The sequence below is a fragment of the Artibeus jamaicensis genome, unplaced genomic scaffold (assembly GCF_021234435.1).
Source record: "Artibeus jamaicensis isolate MK-2021 breed Jamaican fruit bat unplaced genomic scaffold, CSHL_Jam_final contig_585, whole genome shotgun sequence".
NCBI lineage: Eukaryota > Metazoa > Chordata > Mammalia > Chiroptera > Phyllostomidae > Artibeus > Artibeus jamaicensis.
The window spans coordinates 2,458,644-2,484,670 of record NW_026521894.1 but is presented as its reverse complement, the minus strand read 5'-3'; the positions used below and the strand labels follow the sequence as shown (position 1 = coordinate 2,484,670).

Genomic DNA, 26,027 nt, shown 5'->3' with positions numbered 1-26,027 from the left:
GGGGCAACCTAAGCTAGACATGATCACTTGAGAGGCCCTCAAGGAAGGACTTGGGGGGCTGAAGCAAAGAGGGAGTGATAAACCCTCACCCCCGGGCTATTCTGACAGCCTGAGTCCCCATTTCTGTCTGGAAGAAGTGCTTCCTGGCTCTAATCCATTTAAGACTAAAACCTATGACAGGGAAGGTGCAGCTCTTTGCTGGCTAGAGTGGGTTCCGGGTGATCAGGCCTAAGAAAGAATATGTAAAATCCTGTGAAACCTGCTTTGTTTAGAATGCTCTCATTTAAATGATAAGGGTCCAAGCAAGAAGTTTGTTCCTCAAAGTTTTATGGCTCTTTAGCTATCTGACCCTGACTGAGAATAAGCCCTCATAGTTCTTTGAATGCTATCTATTGTTTGATCCTTACCTGTATTCTTGTGTAAATGAACCCAATAAAAACCCATTGAGGAAAAGGCTCTTGGTCCTTCTCCTGTGTGAGATTGACCACCTTTCCTCCCCAAGCAGATCATGTCTTGGCAGTTTCATTTTCATCTCTGGCAGATGGGGGACTTGTGGGCAAAATTGCCCCCACATTAACAGGTGTTTGTGACTTACTCGATTTTTTTAAAAAATGTGTTGTAAACTTTTATTACAGATATAAAATGAAGTTCTTAAAAATCCCAACTTGCCCTGACTGGTGTGATTTAGTTGCTTAAGTGTTGTCCCACAAAGCCACAGGTTGTAGGTGCCACTGGCAGTCAGGGCACCTGCCTGGTTTGTGGGCTTGGTTGCCAGTCAGGGGTTGAATGGGAGGCAACTGACCAATTGTTCTCCCTCACACTGACATTTCTCTCCCTCTCTCCCTCCCTTCCTTCCTTTCTAAAAATAAATAAGTAACAGTCTGGAAAAAAGTCTCAACTTGACCATATATATTGGGTTGGCCAAAAAGTCTATTTAGTGTTTTCCCTAAAATAGAAGACATTTATTTTTCATTTTTACCAATAACTTTATTGATGTGGATATTTTGAGTATGTTGGCTATCTTTCACTATTGGTTTCTAGTGGGTAGAGGCCAGGAGTGCTGCTAAACATCTTCCAATGTGTAAGACGGCCTCATGGCAAATAGTTATTTGGCCAAAATGTCAGTAGTACCAAGACTCTTCATAAACCACTTTTGACATGTTTGATCAGTTGCAGCACCTTCTCCATACACTGCACAAATCCTTTTTTGCATTTCCGTTGTGTTTATACCTTCCTTGAAATAATAAAACACAATATACCAAAAATATTGCATATTTTCTTCCACCCTCAATATTAAAATGGCTGCACAAAAATTCACCAATCTTGATGATTTTTCTCTTTAAATGCATGCTGATTTGACAGCTGCCACAATACAATTTAACAAAATCATTTTGAATGAAGTTAAAGATGACCAAGCACTACTACAGCCATCATATGGGAAAAACTAAATGAATATTTTTGCCAACCCAGTGAAACTATTTAAAACCTTTAAGAATATACTGAGAAAGAGTGGGGGAAAAACAGTTTCTTGTTACCAAGAAGAGATGTCTTTAGATAAAAATAATTTTAAAAACCCAAGCCGTACAGATAGTGCAGATAGTTCTAGTTATCTGGCTAATAGGCAAAAAAGCACCTAACGTCTTCAACTTGAATCTTTTGTTCATTTTGTATTGCTGGAATTTTATATTCATTTATTCTGGTTGGATAAGTAAATTAGATGATAGTAGAGATGGTAAACCAGCATTTACTCAGCCTCACCCTACTTAGCCTTGGGAGAAGACCAGTTCTCAGGTGGTGGATGAGTTGCTTTTCTCTTTGCCACCTTGTGGTTTAGGGTTTTCTGGGTGTCTGCAATGGTATTGACTTTGAAGTGGCTGCTGACCTTGGGTCTCCTCTCCATGATTCTCCTTATATTCTATACTGTCATCTTCTCTAGGCTGCCTTCAGCAAAGGGGTGCCCTACAGGAGGATAGTCCGTAACCCTGATACATATTCTATCTCAATGGTCTACATTGCTTTCCTGCACCCTGGTTGTCAGTACCTTCCATCCCTTTTTGCACAAGAGGACTGAAATATTGTGGTGATGCCCACAGGCTCTCCACATGCAGTAAAGCTGACACCATGGCCTACAGTAAGGCCAGAGCTGTTAGATCTGCCTTTGGGAGTACTCTCCTGTTCCTCATTCTCACTGTTCTGGTCATTCTTCTGTTAATCGTGTGGAGGGCCCCTACCACACACGTAGCATCTATAATGGTTACCTTTTGCTGCTTACTGAATGCCTTGCAGCAGAACTCTACCATGAACTGCAACATTTGCTGCCTCTGCATCTTCTCCTTCTACGACATCCAACTCCACAGTCTCTCCATTTTCTACACTGAGAAGGTAATTTCTAGGGCAATTTATGACAGTTTAGTCTTTAGTAGGTTTGTTGGATGCAAAGCTAATATTTATTAAATAATATTTTTATGTCATCTACTAACAAAATAAAATTTATGAAAGATATTTTATAATAGCATCCAAAAATATCAAGTACCTAGGAATTCAGATTTCTTGCATTAAGCTAGACATTAAAAAGTTTTGTAAAAATGTAAATGTACAGCAATCTCTATGTATTGAATCTTCAAGTAAAATTTTGGAGCATTAAAGTTTTTTCAATAGTGAGACTTTTAATCTATGAATTAAGCACATCTCTCATCTATTTGTCTTATTCAATGCACTTTAATAAAATTACAGAGTTTTACTTGTGGAAATCATGCTCTTCTTAGATATTTCTAGGTACTTGAAATTGTCTTATGTTATACAGAATATTAAAAAGACATGTACTCAAACTTCATGGTTTTATACAATTAATAATTTTTCCTGACCAATGAAGGATGCTGTTAAATGGAACTGCATTTTTAAACTGCAGCGCATTGTGGTGAGCACTGAAGTGACTGCCGGAACAGTACATCTCCACCACCCAGATTCATGTGGACACACTGGGAGTTTCACCACCATTGCTTCTGCACTATCAGTGCAAATGTAAACTCAGTGAAAAAAAGCAAATAATGTCTTATAAAAATTTGTGACCTCATGAAATTCTATAAAGGTCTTAGAGATTTCTAAGAGTAGCAGACTACCCTGCTATAGAAAAAGCATGCCCACAGGCATCAGCAAACGTCTATATAGAAGTATTTGCAGAGCATTGCAAATATGGAGACTACTACTATTTCAAAGAGTAGCCCCAAAGTAGAAACAACCCAAGAGTCTTTCAACTGTAAAATGAATAAGAAAATACACTCACTGATGTAATACTATATAGCAACGAAAATGAAATACCTATAGCTACATGAAACAATATGCAATAATACCACAACCAAGGCACCCACACTGGTGGCGGGTGGAGGGTACATGTGAGAGTTCAGGGACTGGAAGGAGAGAGAATGGGCTTTATTCATCCTAGGTTCAGGCAAGAGCCAAGGTTCCAGCAACAGAATACCAGATTTTCATCTCATTGGGCCTGGGGAAAAGTTGTAGAATTTTCTGGTTTTCAGAGAGGTGGAGGGAGCTTAGCTAGCAGGCCATGGACCTTCTTGGAGAAGGGCTCTAACTGCCTGCTTTGCATGGTTTTAAAAGGTGAATCTGCCTGATCTTCAAATTTCTAGAGATCCAGATGTTCTGGGATCTATGCTGGTAGAATTTCCCAAAGCACCTTCTGTGGGTAGACCTCAAAACAGGGAAGTATCTTCCTCAAGCTTTAACAGAGGGATAATAATTGTCAATTCAATCACCTTTTTTCAAAAAGTAGGAATTATTGTGTGCTCCACCGATTGTTGATTTGATACCACTAGTAGAGACTCCAACAGCCTGCCTGATCCGGGGATCTACTTAATGATAAGATCACTGAGTATACAGTGGGGTGTGAGCTAATGTCTGAAATCTACTTTGAAATGTAGGAGTTATGGATTGAATTAAACATCACCAAAATCCATAGGTTAAAGTCCTACCCAGCAGTATCACCAAAGTGAACTTATTTGGAGACAGGGTCACTAGAGAAGCCAAACAATTAAAATCAGGTCATTAGGGTGGGCATGATCCAATATGACTGCTGTTCTTGTAAAAAGAGGAAATTTGGGCAAAGACACATAGGGGGATGACCGTGTGAACAGGCACAGAAAGAAGACAGTCATCTACAAGCCATGGAGAGAGGCCTGGAACAGTTTCTTCCCTACAGCCCTCTGAAGGAGCCAACCTTGCTGACACCTTGATCTCAGACCTCTGGCCTCCAGAACGGTGAGGAAGTACACTTCTGTTGTTTAAGCCACTTGGCCTACAGTGCTTTGCTAAAGCAGCCCTGGCAAACCAACACAGTTGGATTGATGGGTGGTTAGAGGTTAGATGAATACACGATGAAACAAGTATAGTAAAATATTAGTGATAGGTAGAATTGAGGTGCTGAGTTTATGGGTGCTCACTGTAAAACTTTCAACTTTGCTGTATGTTTGCAATTTTGAAAGATTTTGGAGGGAAAGAGAACATTGCAACAATGTTCTCATAGAACAAAGAAAAGTTTAGTTTTGTTACAGATAGTAGCTCCATTTCTAGAAGTTCAATGACTACATATTCCCACAGCAAAGATCAATGGAGCAAGCTGAACAGTAACAATGACATTTCACACACACACACACACACACGGGAGCAACTTTCTCCCAAGTCCCCCCGAGTGCCACAAACATGAGTGAATATGGCCGAGACATGACATGATGACGTGATCTGCTTAGGGAGGAGAGGTGGGCAGTGGCCAGTTTCTCAGGGGGAAAAAGGCCAGCAGCAGCCAGTTTCTCCAAGGAGGAAAAGGCCCCAAGTCCCCTGCTCCATAGCCTTTTATTGGGCTGTAATACACAGGAATACAGGGTGGCAAGGATCAAACAGTAGATAACACTTCAAAGATATGTGAGGGCTTCAGAGTCTGAGTCAGTGTCTATCAGGAAGAGAGTTGCAGAAACTTTGAGAGACATACTCATTTCCTCTCAAACCCTTATCATATGAATGAAAGCACTCTTAGCAGAGCAGATTTCACAGGTTTATCAGCAAGTCTTTGTGATGTCAGATTTTCCCCCAGGACACCCTCTAGCAAGGCAAGGAGATGCACCTCTCCCCAACAGGTATTCAGGCTTAAGCGGATTAGAGCCAGGAAGCACTTCTCTCAGAGGTCATGGGGACTCAGGCTATGTCAAAGTCCGGGGGTGAGAGTCCTTTGCTCTTTGTTGCAGCCCCCTGAGTCCTTCTATGAAGGCCTCTCAAGTGATTGAGTCTGGCTTAGGTTGCCCCCCACTGTGAGGGATCTTACCCGTCATTGACTTCTGACCAAGCTTTGGGGGCAGGGAGAGGAAACTGAGGCAGCGTTTGCTACCAGACACAGGCTTTGTCTCCTGTGGCCAGCATTCCAAAGGTCGTCCCTTGCCCTTAGCCACAAGGGATCGAGATACAATTCCTAAAACCAGGCAGAGCGGTCTACAACACACACACACACAACTGCAACCTAACCCTGGACCACATACTGAAACTTGGTCCCCAGATCCAATTGGCACAGTGCATACATGAGTCATAAGCCTAAGTGAATCAAGACTAGATATTTTCAGGACACTATTGTAATGGGTTCTTCCCTGGACTTCTTCCCATTTGAGCTAAGGGCTACATTCCTCAGCTGCATACAGAAACAATAAAAAAAAGAAAGAAAGAAAGAAAGAAAGAAAGAAAGAAAGAAAGAAAGAAAGAAAGAAAGGAAGGAAGGAAGGAAGGAAGGAAGGAAGGAAGGAAGGAAGGAAGGAAGGAAGGAAGGAAGGAAGGAAGGAAGAAAGGAAGAAAGGAAGAAAGGAAGAAAGGAAGAAAGGAAGAAAGAAAGAGAAGAGAAGAGAAGAGGTTCCAGGGTTGTGGAGCAGAAAGCAAGGAGAGCAGAAGCAAGCTTCTCTCTCTCTTTTCATCTGCAGGGAAGACTAGGAAAACACAGCAATAATTAATGATGGTGGTGGTCACCATTTCTAAGCAGGTACTCCGAATGTACATATGTAAGTACCATTCATTTACTCCTTTCATCAAACCTACAAGGTAAATATCATTACTCCCATTTTACAAAAGACATGATAGAATGAGGCATTTGCCCAACCACACAGGTAGTGAAACGGCCAGAATTTCCAAACTCAGGTTTTTCTGCCTCTGAAATCTTCATACTCCCTAATGCACCTCCTTGTTCTACTGGCCCTCTAGGATCAGGGATTTTGATGAACAAATCTCAGTCTCTTCACCAGACCTGAACCCCAGCTCTGTTCTCATTTTCACCATTGGTCAGCTGTCAAGAGAAACTAGTGAGGAGCACATTTCATCTGTTCAGCTTGCCCTCCTGGATGACTCTAGGTTCCTTCCTTGTTTCCTTCTTTCCTTGTTTTGACTTTAAATTATTATTTTATTTTTTATTACAGTTGACATAAAATATTATGTTAGTTTCAGGTGGACAACCTAGTGATTAGACACTATATAACTCACCAACTGCTTATCTCGGTAAATCTCATACCCACCAGACACCATATATAGCTATCACAATATTATTGACTATATTCCCTATACTGTACTTTACATCCCCATACTATTCTGTAACTACCAATTTGTACCTCTTAATTCCTTCACTTTTTTCACCCACCCACCCCCACAAGCCTCCCATCTGGCAACCATCAAAATATTCTCTATTATCTATGAGTTTGTTTCTGTTCTACTTGTTCATTTATTCTATTTTTTCTTTAAGATTTAGCTGTTGATAAACATGTATCTATTGTCATTTTATTATTCATATTTTTCATTATTCCTTTCCTCCTCCTCCTTCTTTTTCTTCTTCTTCTTGACCCTTTAACATTTCATGTAATACCAGTTTGGTGGTGATGAACTCCTTTAGATTTTTCTTGTCTAAGAAGCTCCTTAATCTCTCCTTTGACTTTAATGATACCTTTAGCGAGTATAGTAATCTTGATCGTAGGTCCTTATTTTACATCACTTTGAATATTTCTCACCACTCTCTTCTGGCCTGCCAATTTTCTTTTGAGAAATCAGCTGACAGTCTTATGGGAGCTCCCTTGTAGATAACTAACTGCTTTTATATTGCTGCTTTTAAGGGTCTCTCTTTGTTTTTAACCTTTGGCATTTTAATTATGATGTGTCTTGATGTGGATCTCTTTGGGTTCATCTTGTTTGGGACTCTCCATGCTTCCTGAACTTGTATGTTTATTTCCTTCACTAGGTTAGGGAAGTTTTCTGTCATTATTTTTTTTTTTTGCAAAGGTTTTCAATTCCTTGCTCTCTCTCTCTCTCTCTCTCTTCTCCTTCTGACACCATTATGATGTGAATATTGGTATGATTGAACTTGTCTCAGAGGCTCCTTATAGTATCTTCATTTTTATTCATTTTTGTTGTTGTTGTTCTGATTGGGTATTTTCTGCTACATTATCTTCCAAATTGCTGTTTTTATCCTCTGCTTTATCTACTCCACTATTGATTTCTTATAATATACTCTTCATTTTGGTTATTTTTCATTTCTGACTGGTTCTTTTTAATATCCTCTAGTTTTGTTTTTATGTTTCCTGTCTCTTTATTGAAGTTCTCATTAAGTTCATCTACTCTCTGCCTAAATTCACTGGGCATCCTTAGAACCAGTGTTTTGAACTCTGCGCCTGGTCAATTGCTTGTCTCAATTTTGTTTAGTTCTTTTTCTGGAGTTTTGTTCTGTTCTTTCATTTGGGACATATTTCTTCATCTCTTCATTTTGGCAGCCTTCCTGTGTTTCTTTCTGTGTATTAGGTAGAGCTGCAGCCTCACCTCCCTACCCCACCATGGGGGCGGTGTATACCCTTTTGTTGCAGTTAAGCCTTGATTGCTATTACCCCTGGCTTATCAGCTGCAAGTGCTGGCTGTGATCACCATGGAGCATCAACTGTGTAGGGGCCCACCCTCTGTAGCAGGACTTACTTCAGTGGGGCTCTGGTGCATTTGTGTCATTCATGAAGTGTATCACTCATAAAGATGGTTGAATACTGCTCCAGCATGGTTTGAAGCTGTCCACTGGGTGTCTTGCCTCTGTGGCCTCCCAGGATGTATAGGCCAAGGTCAGCCACCACCAATGTTCTGCCTGGGGACTACCCAGCATGAGCTACAATGTGTTCTATAGATGGCTGCTGCTTATGCGTGGCTTGAAAGTGACCAGGAGAGGCCAAGTTATGAATCAAGGCTGGCTTCCCACTTGTACTCGGGCCTGGGGCCACTTACCAAGAGATAAAAGGTTCACCAACACCACATGCTGCTTGTTTGAGAGATTTTAGAAATGTCTGAAGCATAAGCCAAGAAAAGCCATTGGTATGGAAAAGCCACTTAAAAAGGCTTGGATGAGCTTGCAAGTTGGATGGATGGTTCCTCAGGGATCACTAGCCAGGGAAAACAGTGATAGCCAGGTTGATGGAGACTCAGACATGGTGCCCACCTGCCAGCAATGTTGGGGAGGGCTCAGCAAAGGAACAATGGCCTCTGAAAGCACTTCGGTCAGGGAGAAAGCTGCTGCCCAGCTCTCAATCTGATGCCAAACAACTCTGTTCCTGCCCCCTACATCCCTGATGCCTATTGAGTGGCTGCCCAAGCTCTGGAGCTCAGAGTGAGTGGGTCTAAGCAAGTCCATGCATGGGCCCTTTAAGAGGAACTGGCTGGGATTCCAGAAACCTTCTGTCTCCCTCAGCCACAATCCCTGATGGTTTCTATAGCCAGAAGTTATGGGGACTTCTCTTCCTGACACTGGAACCCTGGGCTGGGGGGCCTGGTGTGGGGCTGGAACCCCTTGATCCTCAGTGGGGACCTCCGCAGCTGAAATATCCTCCCAATTATTATCTGCCACACATGGGTGTGGGACCAGCCACTTCATGTCCGTAATCCCTCTACCGGTCTTGAAGCTGCTTCTTCTTTATATCCCCACTTGTATGACTTCAGTTCAGCTAGATTTCAGGCAGTTCTGAATGATGGTGTTCTGTAGTTTAGTTGTAATTTTGATGTGGTTGTGGGAGGATGTGAGTACCATATTCACCTGTGCTGCCATCTTGACCAGAAGCCTGCTCCTTTCTTATTTCAATCACCTAATCTCAGAGCAAGGAGTCTCAGCCAGTCCTGGGTTCTAGCCCCCATTTTCCTAAATTACTGGGGGTGTAGGAATGTCACTGAGGGGTAAGGCAACCTGTCCATAGTAAGAGTCTCTGTAGGGGGATGACCTGTTCCTTTCACCTTTTAAAACTATATTGTTATTAGTCCTTTGTTACAAAAGTAAAAATACTCTTTGTAATACAAGTTTTATGGAGACACAGTATGGGGCAGAGACTAAGGACAGGAGAAAACAATATGGATTTACATCATGCAAATAAAAGCAACACAGTATTCCACAGATGAATTATCATTTAGTCGACCATTCCCTTACTAATGGACAGTCAGATGTGTTCCAGGGTTTTTTTTATCATTACAATCAATTGTGAAATAAGCAAATATGTATTTATACACCAGTATTATTTTTCTCTGAAGAGAGCATTTCCAAAGAGGAATTTCCAACTCAACGTGTAGGGATGCTGTGTGTGTGTGTATGTGTGTGTGTGTGAAATGTCATTGTTACTGGTCAGCTTGCTCCATTGATCTTTTCTGTGGAAATGTGTAGTCACTGAACTTCTAGGAATGGAACTACTATCTGTAATGAAGTTAACTTTTTTTTGTTCTTAGAGAACATTATTGCAATGTTCTTTTTTCCCCTGAAATTTTTCAAAATTTCAAACATACAGCAAAGTTGAAAGAGTTTTACAGTGAACACCCATAATAAACTCAGCACCTCTGTTATACCTATCACTAATATTTTACTATGCTTGTTCCATCATGTATCCTTCTGTCTATCTAAACTTCTAATTACCCATCAATCCAACTGTGTTAGTTTCCCAGGGCTGCTTTAGCAAAAGCACCGTGGGCCAGGTGGCCTCAACAACAGAAATGTATTGTCTCTATATTTGTTTATAGCTTTTTAAATATAAAATTTGCATCTAATAAAATACTCAAAGAAAGATATAAAAAGGGAGAAAAGACTGACTTGTTTCACACATGATCAGAGTGAAGAAGGAAGCAATATGAAGATATTCAAAAATGTTACTCTTGAAAATCAAAGTGATATTCTCATGTTCATGCAGCTCTGTTCTGGGGCCATTTAGAGTGGACATGATCTGCTCTGAAAGTTTGTATGGCTGATGAGTCATCCCTGTGTATCACAGAGGCCAATCTGGTTGGATGAGTGAGGCAGTAGCAGGGGATGCATAGGAGACTGTAGAACCTACGAATCAGAGCAGTTATTTCTGAATCCCCTACCTTACAGGACAGGTCATCCCTAAACATGCCAGGAAGAAAGCCTCCTGTATTTTAAGGACCCTTGAAAGCCATTCTATACTCCTTGCTACCTTGTCTCTTTCAAAAGGAAATAAATCCCCCAACTTTCTTGCTCATATGCTCACAGTTGTTATGGTCAGAAAACTCTCCCCTGAAATTCACTGGCCATTTTACTGCTCTGTCAAACTCTCTTTCCTTTGTAGGTGCAGAACACAGGAAGCCACCCTTTGAATAAAGCAATCCTCACTGGACTGCAGGACACTTTTTCTGTCTTCCATATAAAAGTTCCAACCTCAGAGGGTTCTGCCCTGATGATGAGCATGCCACTCAGCCCTGTCTGCCAGCCCTTCTCCACCCTTGGATCCACTGACACGGCAGAGAGGAGAGGAGGGGAGAACAGTCAGCCTCTGCTGCAGGATTCGAGTTTGGGGATGTGCTTCTGTTCACTGTGCTGTGAGCTGTGAGTCTCCTGGTGTTCCCATCAGTGTTAGTCTTTAAAACTTACTGATTCTTTAGTCTCACCTGGTTTCCTGAACACCTTATTGCCAGCTGGTCACTTACCTTTTCTTTATAGCCATGTATTGTCATCACCCATCACTTTTAAGTCTGTGTCACTAGCCACAGTGGCCCTCAGGGGTGGTCATTGAAAACATCCCCTCTTCTTGGAAGTTGGCCAGCATTTTAGGCTTAGCCACTTCCCCCCCATTACCCAAAGCTGGAAGCTGAAGTTGGTTTGGTTTCCTGTCCTTTGGAGAAATTGTCACTTCACAGCTTTACAATTCAAAGCTGCTGCCCTGGGTTGGCCCTTCTGAATATGTCCATTGCATAACAAGCTCCTCTGTTACTGCCTGAGTGTCAACATTACTCAAATGCGACAATGCTCCCTTTGTTCTCCTCCTCCCAACACATCAGCATCAGCTTTTCCACACCGCACCACCATGAACACCATATCAGCAGGGGCCCGCTGGAAACTGATGTATGATGCCTGAGAAACTTGCTCTAGATGCAAAAGAAATGCCCATTATGGGCACCTTCTCTTGATTGTTTCAATATTGCTGAGGACCTGTTGCTTTGACAGCTGTGCAAATAATGAGCTATTAAGCTTTACCTACCTCTGCCAATTGCATGTCATTTCTGGATTCATGTAAGTTTCCCTAGAGTTTTAGACTGCCAAGCAAGGCGGTAACCTGAAGAGGTCATTGGGTCTATCCTTTTCCAACTTCCGAGCTAACCAAACCACCTATCCATCAAATGTTCAAGAAAAGGGGACATCTATTATCCCTTCAATTCTTATAAGATCCCCCGATGAAGAAGGTGTTCCATTCCCATTTTACAGATTTTAAAAATAAGGCTTAAAATGAACATAAGTGTACTAAGTGGTGCACTGGCTAGGAACCTGGAATTAGGACTCATTTCATTCCTCCAGACTGTCCTTGCAGACTTACAGAAAACAGTTCAAGGTCATCTTCCCTTCCTCTGATTTTCAGCTACCACTGACAAATAGGAATAGAGCTTGAAAGGGGGTCTTTAATCCCAGAAGCCAATCAGAGTCCCAAATCTTACTTCTGTGGAACAGGGTTCCTTGTAGAATTGGGGAAGAGGGGCAGATGGGGGAGTGTGTGCGTGAAAAGTAATGACTAATTTGAGCTAGTAAAAAGTCCTCAAGGCTTTGTTGAGAGCACAGTTCCTGTAAGCCAGGATTTTTCTCTCACTACCCTACACGGGGAAGTAGAGGCACGTGTGAAATGCAGACTCACTGGTCTGGAGCCCCAGCTGCAGCTGTCCTGTTGAGGTCTTCCACACAGAGAGGCAGCCAGGCTCGGGAGCCTGAGTCACAGGTGGAAGACTGCAGGGCTTCCCTGGGGAAGCTGCTGGATGGCCCTGAGACTCTACCTATCTTTTGCCTGCCTCTCTCTGCCAGATGATCCTCTCTGATTTTGGTGAGCAGGTCCCACTCTCCGAGATGAAAGATAGGGGGCAACCTCCTCCATTTTAATTCCCAACTCCCAAATATCACTTCTGATGACTATGGAACATTTGGGCTTGGGGGTGGGTTTGGCTGTGCCTTAGTTCAGGCTGTTATGACAAAATACCATAGACTGGGTGGCTTATCAACAACAGTACTTTATTTCTCACAGTCCCAGAGGCTACGTGCTCCCGATCATAGTGCCAGTGTGGCTGAGTTCTGGTGAGAGCTTACTTCCAGAGTTTAGGCAGACAACTTCTCCTGGCAAAAAAAAAAGTGGCAAAAAGAGAGAGGAGGCAAGTTTTCCTGACTCTTAAAAGGGCACCAATCCTATCCAGGAGGGCTCTACTCTCATGACTACATCTAATCCTAACTGCTTCCCCAAAACCCCACCTTGTAATATTATCACATTGGGTGGTATTCATTTCAATGCTGAATTTGGAGAGGAAACAAGCAGTCAGCCACAAGAGACTGGAAGGCTTTTTATTTTCTTTTTTCTTTTCCTCCCCATTAGCAACAGGGATTGCTCCCATGAGAGCCAGGCTCTCTTTCATTTTGTTTGAACAGAGAAGCTCATCTGAATACCACTGAAGGTTGCATCCCCAGCCCTTGCAGCCAGCCTCTGCCCCTCGCACCCACCAAAGTGTGGCTTAGCTCTGTAACTTAGGAAGAGCATAAAACCAGGTTGGCCAGGTTCCCAGGACTTAAGAGAAGACAGGAGTACAAGGAGAGGCGGGAACCTGAGGGTGAGGGATAGGAGAGAGGAAAGTGGGGTGGGTGGGCACAGAAAGGAAGTTAGAGGAAAGAGCGGGAAAAGAAAGAGGAAATGGAAAGAGAGAAGAGGAGGAAGAGTGATACAAGTAAGGAAGGAATAGAGGGGGAGAGAAGGGCAGCGATGATAACAAGTGCTTGCTTTGTGAACCCTATTCGCTGATGTTGGGGCCAGACTGAGTTTCTGGGCCGTTGCTGGCTCAGGCCTGGCTGAAGCCGACAATGATTTTCCTGGAGCTGATCCAGGCTAAGCGGCAGAAAATAGAAGCTGTTCTAATTGTACTTATAGTATTAATAAATATAAAAGCTAATGTTGAGGGTAATTAGGGTTGAAATAAAAGCTCACTGCAGTGAGAAAAAAACCATTCCACTGACCATTTGACTTCAATATTTGTCTAGCAAGGGAGTTTTAAATCCTTAGAAACCATATGTTCATGTAAGCCCAAACTTTGGGCATCTCAGAGGCTGTCAATTTCCTCATTTTACAGAGAGGACTCAGGGAAAGTATGTGATTTTTCTCAACACCCCTCAATCAGTTAATAACAGAATCTGACCTAGGGAAGTCTTGCCTCCCAATCTGAGAGGCAACTGCACATTGCCAAGGTTCTGGGCTCTCTGGATCAGGACAGCTCTGAGCACTCAGCCCAGCTCTCCCATCAGCCCAGCAGGAGAGGCTTGTACTTTAGAGTCTTTTCTGTGGAAAGGGCTTTGGGAATGGTTGCAGTGGAAGAACCAAGTCATTGCTCCCTTGAGGTAGCAGGATTCACCGGAGCCTCCCTCCCAGCTGTGGGAGGTGTCATGAGAACAAGAACTCTCTGCATCAGCTCAAGATCCCAAAAAGCCACAGCTCGGAGAGCATGACTCTCACTACAAGGGAAAACATTTCAAAAGTGTTAAAATATTCCACCCACACAACGGGGCCTTGAAATTTGTGTCTGTTATGTGGAGCTGTGCCAGTGTTTGCCTTTTTCTACTCACCCAAGATTCATGCTTCTTCCTCCTCCATTCACTGCACTGTACAGACCTGCACCATCTCATACGGTAGCCACTGTCATGGCTATTTTAATTTAAATTCATTGAGATGACACAAAATTGAGAAGTCAGTTCCCTCTACTAGTTACACTCCAAGTGTGACCTGTAAGCCAGTGGCTGCCATATTGGATAGCACAAAATATCACTGGATATTGATAGTAAAAGGCCCACTTCTGTAGTCTTGTTGCTCTTTACATGTTAGGCTTACTGTTTCTACTGAAAATAGCTGTCAACCCAGCTTTGGGCAGTTTGCAGATTCCTTGGGTATGGGGATAACATCACATCTGCCCTTGCCTGAACACCCTGCTGGCAGAGGAGAGGTTGTGTGTCCCTGGAGAGCTGCCACTGTGCCTCCTTCCTGGGCAGCAGGTAAGTAGAAAGAGGAGATGCCACATTGCCTGCAAGGGCTGACTTGCTGGTGTCTTTCCTCACCATCATCTCTGACTTCCTCTGTTTTTCCACAGTGTCCCTGGGGACTTAAGGTTAAATGGCTAGAACAGCTTTCCAGGCTCCAAGGTCCTTCTGAGTTGAGCTGAGCACAGAGAGTAATCACCAAATTCCAAATTGTCTAGTCCCTCTTTTCCCTTCATCGTTTATTCGTCCATACCATGACCTAAATTTCGAACCCAATATACGTACTAACAATAAGGCAGCAACCTCAGCAACTTGCAAATCAAAATCCAAAAAGAAAAGGCCAGACTCATGTTTCCAGGCAATTACTGGCTTTCCCTAGAAGGAAGGAGGAAAGGGCTACTTCTTACTTTCCCACCAAGTGTTGTTTATTTTGCCAGTGAAGTGAAAGGAAACAAGGCTAGTGGGAGATCAAACCTGCCCATTTCCTAAACCATACAGAATGCTCATCTGTTCTTGCTTATGCAGTTTCTTAGTCTCAACTAAAACCCTCTCAGTCATTCACTCACTCAACTCAATTTTCTTAACTAAACCTGCACATCTGAATCACCTGGAGAGTTTTGGGGGGTTTTTTCTGTTTTTTTTTTTAAATTTTGTTTTGTTTTGAAGCACACAAACCCCAACTACAGGCAGACAAAACTGAACCTGAGTTAGTGGAGAATGGGGGGGGGGGTGGGCATGGAGAGTGGAAGGGGCATTGGGCCCAGGCTCATATGTCTCTAAAATATTCCCAGGTTATGCTGTTGCTTGCTTCTGGGAAGGAAGCCCTGCATTCACTCATTCCTTCATCATTCATTTATCCATTCAACAGACAGTCTTCGAATGCAAGGACTGTATTAGGTGATGGGGAGACAATGGACCTTATGCAGAGGTTCTTGGGCTTGGATGCACATTAAAAATCTGGGTGTCCAGGCAGTGCTCCAGATAAAGAACTAATTAAGAATCTCTGGGGGTGGAACCCAGGTATTAGCACTTTTAAAGTGTTACACATGATTTCAATATTTTGGTTTGAGGGTGAAAGAATCCTATGAAAGCGTGGATTGGGAGGATGGGTGTTCTCGCTTAGCCTTTTTGAGGAGATCAACAAAATTTCCCTGCAGATGGATGCAGTCACAGCACACATGCTAGCCAGCTAAGTATCTTCAGCATCCTCCATCAGACAGGGATGAGTGCAGAGAAGGTGGAGAGCAATGAGCCAGGGAAGAGTTCAAAGGACATACAGGTCTCAGTACTGTCCCAAAGAAGGAAGAAGCAATCCCACCTCCATTCTTCAAGTTGGTCAGACCATGAACTGGAAGTTGAAGTGGCCTTCCCCAACAACAACAGGACGTCTGCTTTGAAGCAAGGTGCTCTTGTGCTCATGGAGACACCACCATTTCTAGTGGGAATGGCCTGCAACAAGGCCAGAGGCAGGCGTCTCCCATTTCATTCAATTATTTTTATTCATTTGTCAACATTTTTGTCCATGTTTTGTTTGTTTGTTTTTTAGTTTTTGTTGTTATTTGTTTAACATTTTTTTGAGCACCTACCATGACTCAGGCACTCTGCCTACACCAGGAGCTTAGAAATGAAACCCTCATCCCAACCCTCAGTGAGCACATATTCTTGCATAGTGCACAAACTGGGCCTCAGTATTTTTAGCTATAGAATAAGGGGACAATGAAGGGAAATCTCTGAAAGACTATAATGTTTTTCATGTTTCTATGACACTCTGATGGGGGTTAAAACGGAAAGATGTTCTTTGCCTCCTGAGCTAACTTTTCTGGTGGCTGGTAAATAACGCACACACTATTTGGTGTTCTAAGGCTGGCCCAATTATCCAATTTTAGAAATCAAAGTAAACCTCAATTGCATGTGTACAGCCAGGCATTTAGCTCCAGTGAAAGGTATGCATTCTGCTGAGCCTGGAATAAGCATGTGGCTTACTCCAGGCTCACCAGAACCCATTCCCTTTCACTCTTCAGGGGCCTCTGTCTCCAGTCTGCCTCAGCTCAGGAACAATGCCATGGGAGAACCTCTGTCTACTTGGGCACTGCCTATGCATTTCTTCTCAGAGAGTTGTTTATTTGTCTATGTTGTGGTTGTTCCAAGCCGAAAAGTCCAGTCCGTGTGCTTCTGACCAGCGGCCCTTAGAAATGGCCTCTGTTCAAGAAAGTCCCATCAGGCCAATGCTTTTTGGAGTAGGAAAGGGGCCTTCCAAAGTTGAAGGAGAAAGTTAGCATCAATTTCCTTCTATTTTATCATATGGTTTAAAAAAAACTGCCAAAGGAAGTCTATGCTATCTCTATAGGCAGGAATTTTGCAATTAAGAAAGAACTAGGTTCAAACATTAGCTATTTTATTTATAATTAGGCTGAGCCATATAAAGCTGATGATGTTTTCCCATTTTCTACCTACAGATGCAGAAATTTCATATATTTCAATCTATAGACAAATTTAATCCATGTCTCAGTTAATTCATCTGTGAAATGGGGGTAAAGTTATTTATCTGGCAGGATTGTTGTGAAGCTAAATGAGATGTACAGTAATGTGCCCAGATGGTATCTGAATATGCTCTTTTCATGTAAAAACTGAATACTCAGCATCTACTAAATGCCAGGCCACTGGCTCAGAAATGGTAGCCATCGTTATTATAATAAGCGTTTTTATGGCAATCTGGTCATCCTTGTCCTCAGGTGCAGGCCCCTGCAGAGCCTGTGTCACATAGCAGGGGAGTGGGAGCTGGAGTGGTAAAGCACCCAGGGTCACACAGGCCCACAGTGAGTCTGGGCTCTGACTTCCCCACCTGGGGGGTGGGCTGTGCCTTCTAAGACCCTCACTTCCCCCTCTGGTGAGGAGAGGGCCACTCTTCCTCCACAGCTCGCTTTGAGAATTCAATGATTACAAATGCAAAGTACCTGACCCGTACCTAAGCCAGAGTAGGCTTAAGGCCACAAAGGCTTGGGTGGGGAATCTGAGGGAGCACCAGGGGGGCTCTAGAGCACAGGGATGTGGGGGAGCTGGAAGCTGAGCTGAACACAAGTTTCCATGCTCACACTCCAGGGTATCACCTGGGGAGAGGTTTCTGGCTGTCAGGAACCTAAGGGAAGTATGTCCTCCTACTAGAAATTGTACCGGAAGGTGAGAGAGAGAGAGGGTGAGAAACATAATTACCATAGCCATCAGCCACCAGATGCCGGATACAGCTAAGGCCTAGCACCTTAATTGGGGATTAGAGGCTAAACTTGATCTACGCACTACCTCAGTGGCTTCATTAAAAGCTGGAAAATTCTCCAAGCAGATGCACTGATCTTTCATGAAGTGACCTAGAGGCTGCGTGGGCCCCAAGGAGCATCCTGCCCTGACCAGTGATCTCTGCCCTGCCCTTTCTCTGCCCATCATGACAGCCTTCACCCTGCCCTTCTCCATCATCCTGGAGAGCCTTCCCTGACTAACAGGACAGGGAACCAGACTGACAGCAGACTTGTTTCTACTTGTATGGTGTCAATTACTTGAGAGGAACTGCAACCCTGGTGTCCTCATATTTCTTTCCTTCCCATGGGTTGCTTGTTCTGAACCTTAATCCATCCTTGGTGTAGGAAAACCATTTTAAAACTCAAGCCTAAGAGTTTCTCTATAAAATGTAGGTAAAAAAGACCCCTCAGCTTTATTTCACATAAGCCAGGAGAGAAAGCCCATTAACACCTGTCTTATTTGATTCTCTTAATGACCTTGTAAGTGAGGAAGGACAGGAGATACTCCTCACAGCTGCAAAGGAAGAACTGGGGCAGGGAGGTGGGGCAGTTCCAGAACTGAGACCGACCCAAGCTCCACGTTCCCACCAACACATGGCACGTGAGCCTCTCACCATGCAGAACTGGGAGAGGCTGGAAATTGGGAGGGAGGAGATGCTGCTGACCAGGAGGGACATGAAGGCCACTGCTCTTTTCTCCAGTTGGCCTTCCTCATGGGCCACAAACTATTGTAGTTGGGGACATTTAGATGTGATCTAGAGGAAGAGAGTGATTCCAGTAGAATTTTCAAAGAACAAAGTCAGAAATTCAGGACCTTCTGGGAAAATCACATGCTCCTGGGCTGAAGCCCTTCGGGAGAGACAGCTGTGCATCACCTGCTGGTTTAGCTGATGGCAGAAGCTGGGTGAGGCGGCCTCTGTAAGGTCCTGTTGGCCAGGTGTCCAATGATGTTCACTTCTGACCAGGCAGCCCTTTCTTTGTCTTCTGTGTTCTGAAAAGATGTTAACAAATCACCACCAAACCATGGATTGAGACAAACTTTGCTGAGAGCTCAGTGGAGGTCACAAAGGAGAATGATTCCTGTTCTGACTCACAGAGATCACAGCCTAGATGGGTAGCCAAGACAGACAACCATCTAAAGATGAGTAGTAACAATGAGACCAGCTTTAATTGCTTTGCAACTCCACCTAATTTCAAAGCACCTTATTACTTGGTATTATAATCTCCTTTACCTTTGTCTGTATATAAAGCGCTTAGCCCAATGTGCCCGGAGAAGTGTAAACGTGAAGCTGAACTGCAAGCTACTTGAGAGTAAAGCTATATTTTTATTCATCTTCTTGTTCTGTGTACCTAGTTCTGTGTGTTTTGAACTAAGCACAGAATAAATGTATATTTATTCTGTAAATATTTATTTATTTACAGAATAAATATACATTTATTCTTCCTTCCTCCCTTATAAATGTTCAATAAATGAAGGTCACTTAAATTTCATGAAAAATCTGTGAAGAGATTTCCTTTCTTTTAAAGACAAGGAATCTGAGACACAGGTAAGGAAAGTGACACGCAGTGCCAGAGCTCAGGTTAGAAGAGATTCTGTGCTGAGTGTGAAGGCAGGACACAGGGATTCTGTGCTGGGACTGGCCAAGGAAGGCTCTGGGAAGGAGGTGCCACTTTATGGGCTTTGTCACAATGACTAAGCTTCAGAGAGACCCATAAGGAAGAGGAGTCAACAAAGGGGAAGTGCATGAATAAACTACTGGGGAAGGAAGGAGCCCGCCGCAGGAAGGAGTGAGTGTGCAGGACCACAGATCTAAGGAGCAGGTTGAGACCAAGCCTGAGAGTCACACTGAATGCTGAGGCTTTATCCTGAAGCCCATTAGGGCTGGGGAACCACCTGGACCGCTTTCCACTGATAGACACCAAACCTAGGTCTCTGTCCATCCAGTGCTGAGGCTCTGTGTTGGATACCAGCACCAGATCTTGAAAAGATGGAGTGCCTTTACCTCAGGACAGCACAGGGTCATCTGCTGGGCAACGTGATTCATTTATTAGCACCGGGAAAATGGAGAAAAGCAATCTGCCTGGGCCTCTAATGAGAAAGATTGGAGCCCACAGGGTGCATGTTTATTACTAAGGATGCAACATTAATTACAGACTGTGAAAGGGGAGGGAAAGCTGTCCACTCAAGCTGGGGAACTTCTGGAAGGGGTAGCCAGAATAAGGAGCATATTACTCTGAGCCCAGCATCCAGGGCTGACACTCAGCTCCCTTCAGAATGTTCATTCAACTCTGTATTCATTCATCTACTCAGCAAATACTTCTTAAATACCAACTGTGTGCCAGACACTTGTCCCATAGCCTGGAGGTCTGTGTTCTGGAGCCCCCAGAATTTGGTGACTGTTGAAGACAGATGCACAACCTGGTACTTAGAATAAAATTTGCTGGGATAGATTCACCCAAAGCACAGCCTCCTAACCTAGTCTGGGGGTGACTCGGACAGCAGGGGTTTCTCTGGAGCTCCTTGTAAGCCATCTAGGGTGCTGGCTCTTAATTTAATTTCCAGCAAAGGGAGCCACTGGCCCAAGGTAGAGGGCAGCAGTGCCAGACCAAGAGCCATCGCAGGTCCTAAAACAAGAGGGCTGGGACTGGTGTATTAGAAACCACCTGACAAGGGAAAAACTGAAAGAACTCTGAGCTCTAAGGACTCTGGAAAATCTAAGCCACTGGAACAAGAGTCCATGTGTGCGCCTAATGTCAAACACAAAGCCTGGAGGAACTGTGAATAAACAAGTAAACAAATGAATAAGCAAACAAAACTTTAGGTCTCAGCTCAGTCACTTTCTAGCTCTGACTTTGGAAGAATTACTTCACCACCTGAGTACTTTGACATCTCTGGAACATTGATAACAAAAGGTCTTGCATAAAATTGCCAAGATGATCAAATGTGGTAGCTATGAGTCTAATACAATGCCTGACTCTCAGAAAATGTCAGGGATGCTTAAGAAAATACACCCTAAGTGCATAAGTTCTTGTAGAAGGGTTGTGTCTAAAGTAGGGAATTAGACCACCTTGAGAGGGAATGATGTTTTTCAACAGTATGTTCTCTGAGGATGGGCATGTCGAGATTTAAGGAAAGACTGATGATTCGGCAAAAGTCAAACCACTGAGTCACAAATCTAGGTTTTCTGTCATTACATCCTTCAATGGCATAGAACAAGTATTCACTTGGCCTCCAGCAGGTGCCGGACACACCTGGCATTCTCTCCATTATACTCCAGCTGGGGCATGGGGTCGGCTACCCAAATGCCCATCCTTGGAGACCATCTTACCCTCCTCCTCCTGTCACAGTCTAGGTAAAGGAAAAGGATGTTGCTTGGTGACTAGCACTAGGACACTGGACTGGGAAGTGGTGAAGTGAGCCTCAGGGACCTGTTTTCTGACTTCTGCTCCAGGCTCCCCTTTTTATACCTCCCTCCTTTTACTGGGACCAGGGGTCTATTTCCTAAGGCTTTGAGAACAATAGTTATTACATGGCCTTGGCGTATGAGCAGTGGAAACAAGAAGGGAGGGAGAGGAGAGGCAGAGTGAAGAAGACCAGCTAGAGGAACCAGAGCTTGTTAAGGCCCTATTGTCCCCAGGCAGGAGAGGTCTTTCTGCAGTGCACTCTGGGAACATCCCACCAGGCGTGAGTAAGGCTGGAGAACGCCAGGTATCTCCAGATGGGTCTCCCAGAGTAAGCCCCAGGGATGCTCTTGGGATGCTGGATCTGGAGTTCTTACCTCTATCCCGATTCATCCTTGGGACTTGTGGGTAGGTGTGAGGTTGAGGAATGAAATCAGAGGATGGAGGGAAGCAGAGAGTTATGCTGCCAAATTTCATTCTGCACCACAGCCTTAGGGGCAAACTCCATATGTGCATGTGTGTGCATGTGTTAGTCGGAGTTGTCCAGAGCAAGAAAACTAATAGAATGTAAAAAGATTTATTATAAGGAATTGACTCATACGATAATGGGCACTGGGAAGTCCAAACTCTTCGAGGTGAACCTCAGGCTAGAGACCCCAGTGAGCCAATACTGCAATTCAAACCCAAAAGCTGTTTGCTGAAGAACAAAGAACCGATGTTGTAGATCCAATACAAAGGCAGTCAGCTGGAGAATTCTCTCTTGCTCAGTGAACACAGAATGCAGCTGGACGAGCCTGGATGTTCTCAAAAGAGGGGCTCCTAGTTATCCATTGAGGAGTGCCTGTTTGCCTCAGTCATTGGGCCTTGCACCTGACCTCACTTTTACCTAAACTGCTCCCTTCTCCTTGAGGTCAAGCCCATTTCCTTTGGTGGGTCTCTGTAGAAATGAGGGAAAGTTGTGGCCCTCCATTGCCAAGGCCTTGCCCTTTCCCCAACAGTGATGCCACTTCTCCCCACTCCACAGGCCTGGCTCCAGCGGTCTCTGTCCATGGTCTGTCTGCCTGCCCACTCTGAATTCGTGTTGATGTATGGCCAAGCCAGGTTTCCTTTTTTGATCTCTCTCAGAATTGATTCAGATATTTGTGCCCTTGATTCCACTATGTGACTTTTGGGATCATTTTGTCAAATTTCTGAAATGTCCTACAGAGAGCCTGATTACAATTACACCAAACATAAAGATGAACTGGGGAGAAAGGGTGCTTTTACAATGCAGTCTTCATATCAGTGAATTGTTATATGTCTTCATTTGTTTGTTTTAATACAATTTTCTCCATTTTCTTGTATCTTTGTGGCTAGGTTTCTTTAGTCTGGGTTCCCCCAGAAGCAACTTCTGAGCCAAGGATTCAAGGCCAAGTTTATTGAAAGATACAAGGAATTCAGGGAAAAGTGATACAAGGGAGGAAGGTAGCCAATAAAGGGTGTGCTAGTAAACCAGCTTCTCTAGGGGACTGCAGCTGAATCCTGTGGGAAAATTGGAAATGGTACAACATACATGCCTCAGGATTATCCCCACTAAGGAACAAGGGATCCCTGCATGCATTAGTCATTGGTTACAGCTGCCTTTGGGCAGCCGTGAACCTCCAGGTACTTCTGTCCGGACATGGAGATGCAGTTTCCCACAGCTGCCACAAAAAGCAAGAGCTAGTGTTACATAGACATGGTGGTGGCAACAAAGCACAGCCTCTGCTTTTGGCAGCTTGTAGGGCAGAACCTCTTTCTCTAGGAGGGAAAACAGAGGCGGAGGCTAGAAACCACAGACAGTTCAATAGGCATAAGAGCTTTTTGCCAAGTCAAGCTGTCATCTGAGACTGTGAAGTCCATGACACTGGCAGTTTTCAAGCAGGGGCTAGCTGGATGAGTCAAGCATGTGAAGGGATCTGCCACCAAGAAGTTTGAATTGCAGAAATCTCTGTAGCAATGCTCTTAACCTGAAACACTCACATGAGCACAGCTCCCAGGGCCTTCCAGGCCAGGCAGCCTCTGAGGGCCTGTCCCAAGTCACCAGCTTCAGTACGTGGGCAGGCCAGGGTGTTGTGCATAGGACCTGGTTCCCCAGCCCTGAGGACTCCTCTTCTTTTTTTGGAAAATTGTTTGGCATGTTCAGAAATTCTATTTTTGCATTTAAAGCAAACATTACACTTAATTATTTGAGCCTGAACAACAGGGTTTTGAGCACAGCAGTTCCTAGAGGGATCACAGCTGGATAACACACAATGAATCCTCCAATGGAACCACTCTCAGAAAAAACATTGTTTTGAAGTGGTAATTTCACTTTTGGAATCTGAGACTAAGTGAAGGGACCCAGAGAAAAACCAATTTCCTCTAAGGAGTGGAAAAAAAAAAACAAGGGACTCCTGGCTCAGTGAGCCCATTCCCTCAGTTGTCTCCATCTGTCAGTGAACTCCCAAAGCGCTTACAATTACTGGGCACTTCTCTTCTCCAACTCCTCTGTGTATATTGGGTGAGCAAGAAGTTATCAGTTGGAGGACAAGCTGATGGGTGGAGCCAACCCCACCCAACTCCACCCACTTAGGACAGAGGGCTGAGGGTATGCTTTAGCTAGCCTTCCTAGGAACATGTCTGGTCTCTATTAAATGAAATTTTTGCTTCTAAAAAAATTCTCCATATCAGAACTGCTGCTGTTGCAAATAAAAAATGCCTAGCAGTAGAAGGGGTCTAGGGAGTGCCAGAGCAGATATTCCCTCTTCCCTAAGGTTTCTGAACATAAACTTCTTCACACTGAGGTTCATTTGAGGGCAGAGATGCTATGTTTGATTCAATTAAAAAAAACATATTGAGCCTCTACTATACAAAGGCAGCCTTGGTCCAAAGCACAAAAACATGGCACTTTAAAGGAAGAAACAGACAATTAAAATATAAATAAATGCTAGTTCAGTGTGATATGTGAATACAGTGATCCTCCTCCCTTCCTTTCTTCCTTCCTTCTTTCTGTCCTTCCTTCCTTCCTGTAAAATATAGTGCTTATTAATTTTCATCACTTCTCTAATTGCTGAGTATATAGTGCCACATATGACAAATAAAATCCTTGCTCTCATGAAACTTGCATTCTGGTGGCTGAAGGTAGACAATTAACCAACAAAAACATGTATGAATAATTTGCTATGAATGAAAGTAAATTGGTCACGGGGTATCCATCCTTTTGGTGTCTCTGGGCCACACTGGAATACTGGAACAAGAAGAGTTGTCTTGAGACACACATTGAACACACAAACATTGATAAAAACCGATGAGCAAAAAAAAAGGTTTTAAGTAAATTTACAACTTTGTGGGTCACATTCATAGCCATCCTGGGGCACACGTGGCCCATGGGCCACAGGTTGGACATCTCTGGTAGAGAGTAATTAGGGATGCTATTTTATTAGGGGTAGTCAGGGGCAGCCACAAGCAGATAACTTTTGAGTAGAAACATAAGTAGGAAGAGGGAATAAATAATGAAAAGTGAAGGGAAAGAGAGTTCATGCATAGGAAAGAGTACAGGCAAAGAAACAAGCAGAGTCTTTCAATATAATGGACTGAGAGATACAAAGGAAGCTCAAGGCCGGCTACCTAATTAACCAGTGCAAGAGAGAATGGGGAAGTGTCAAGGAGGACTGACTGCTGAAGGATGTGCAAGGGGAATGTGCCTGGCAGGAGGTGGAATGCAGCTGGTGCAAAGAGAAGCCCATATGCAGAGAACAGGAGGGCAAGGCCTATGGGCTGAGCTTGCTGACAGCCTTCACCTTCAAGGCAGTTCAGGTGTTCTCTTCCCAGGAGATTGTGCTCAAGACCATAGTCCCTTATGATGGTTTGTGAGGGCAGAACTTTCAAAAGAGAGAGTTCACTGCTGCAAGTCAGGAGGCTCACCTGCTGGGATACTCATTTCTCCTCCTACCCTTGGTTGCTCTACCTGGAAAAGCAAGATGAACACTCTGGCTCCTATGTGCACTGAACATGGAGGTCATGGATCCCCACCATGCACAGAGCTGATTCTGGGTCCTTATGAGGCAGAGTCACATCTGTGCCCTCAGCTCCTGCCCCTGTGGGTAGCTATCAGGAGCTGAAGACCTACTTTTGAGGGGGATCATTCTCATCCTCACCCAGTCCCCATCTCTATAAGCCTGAAGACTCAGACCCTTCTGAAACTTGGCAGGGCTTCCTAGGAGCCATTCCCCTGTCTCCACGCATGGCCACTCCATACTGTGACCCACTGCCCTGCAACAGAATGATATAATAATATCAGCTAGGAAGGTCAACTTCCAGGGAGAAGCAACATCAAGCAACATCAAGCTGGCATTTCTTCCTTCTCCTCTCAGAAATACCTCTCAGCATCAAGGCAAATGCAAGGCAGGAACACAAACTCCAACTTTGCAAAGTGGGAGAGACCTGAAACGTGGAGTCACAAGATTGTTGGAAATGCTACCCCAGTAATGAAGTTCCGGTTGGAAGAAATGAAGACAGGAAGTCCCGGCAGCAGAGCTCAGAAAAAAATTGTGCAAAAATTTGCAAAATTTCCGGAAGGTGAGAAGCCCTCCTTGAGATGTAGAACCTAAACTCCGTGATTTCAAAAGCAGGAATGAAGCAAATGGGGTGGTACTAGGAGAGTCTCTGGACCCAATTCCAAGAAGCAAAGAAGGTGGAGCAAGCCCAAGTGTCACACAGGGACAGTCTGTCTTTGTGAAAGTGAGGTGAAGAGAGGCTGAGCCAGAGAAGATAGCCCAAAGCTGCCTATCCTTTCT

At 44.0% G+C, this 26,027-nt stretch overlaps 1 pseudogene; it reads right to left on the bottom strand.

Moving 5' to 3' along the window:
- Window positions 1–1,744: 1,744 nt before the first annotated feature.
- LOC119062288 (Y-box-binding protein 1-like) lies at window positions 1,745–21,116 on the bottom strand (annotated as a pseudogene).
- Between the last annotated feature and the right edge of the window lie 4,911 nt (window positions 21,117–26,027).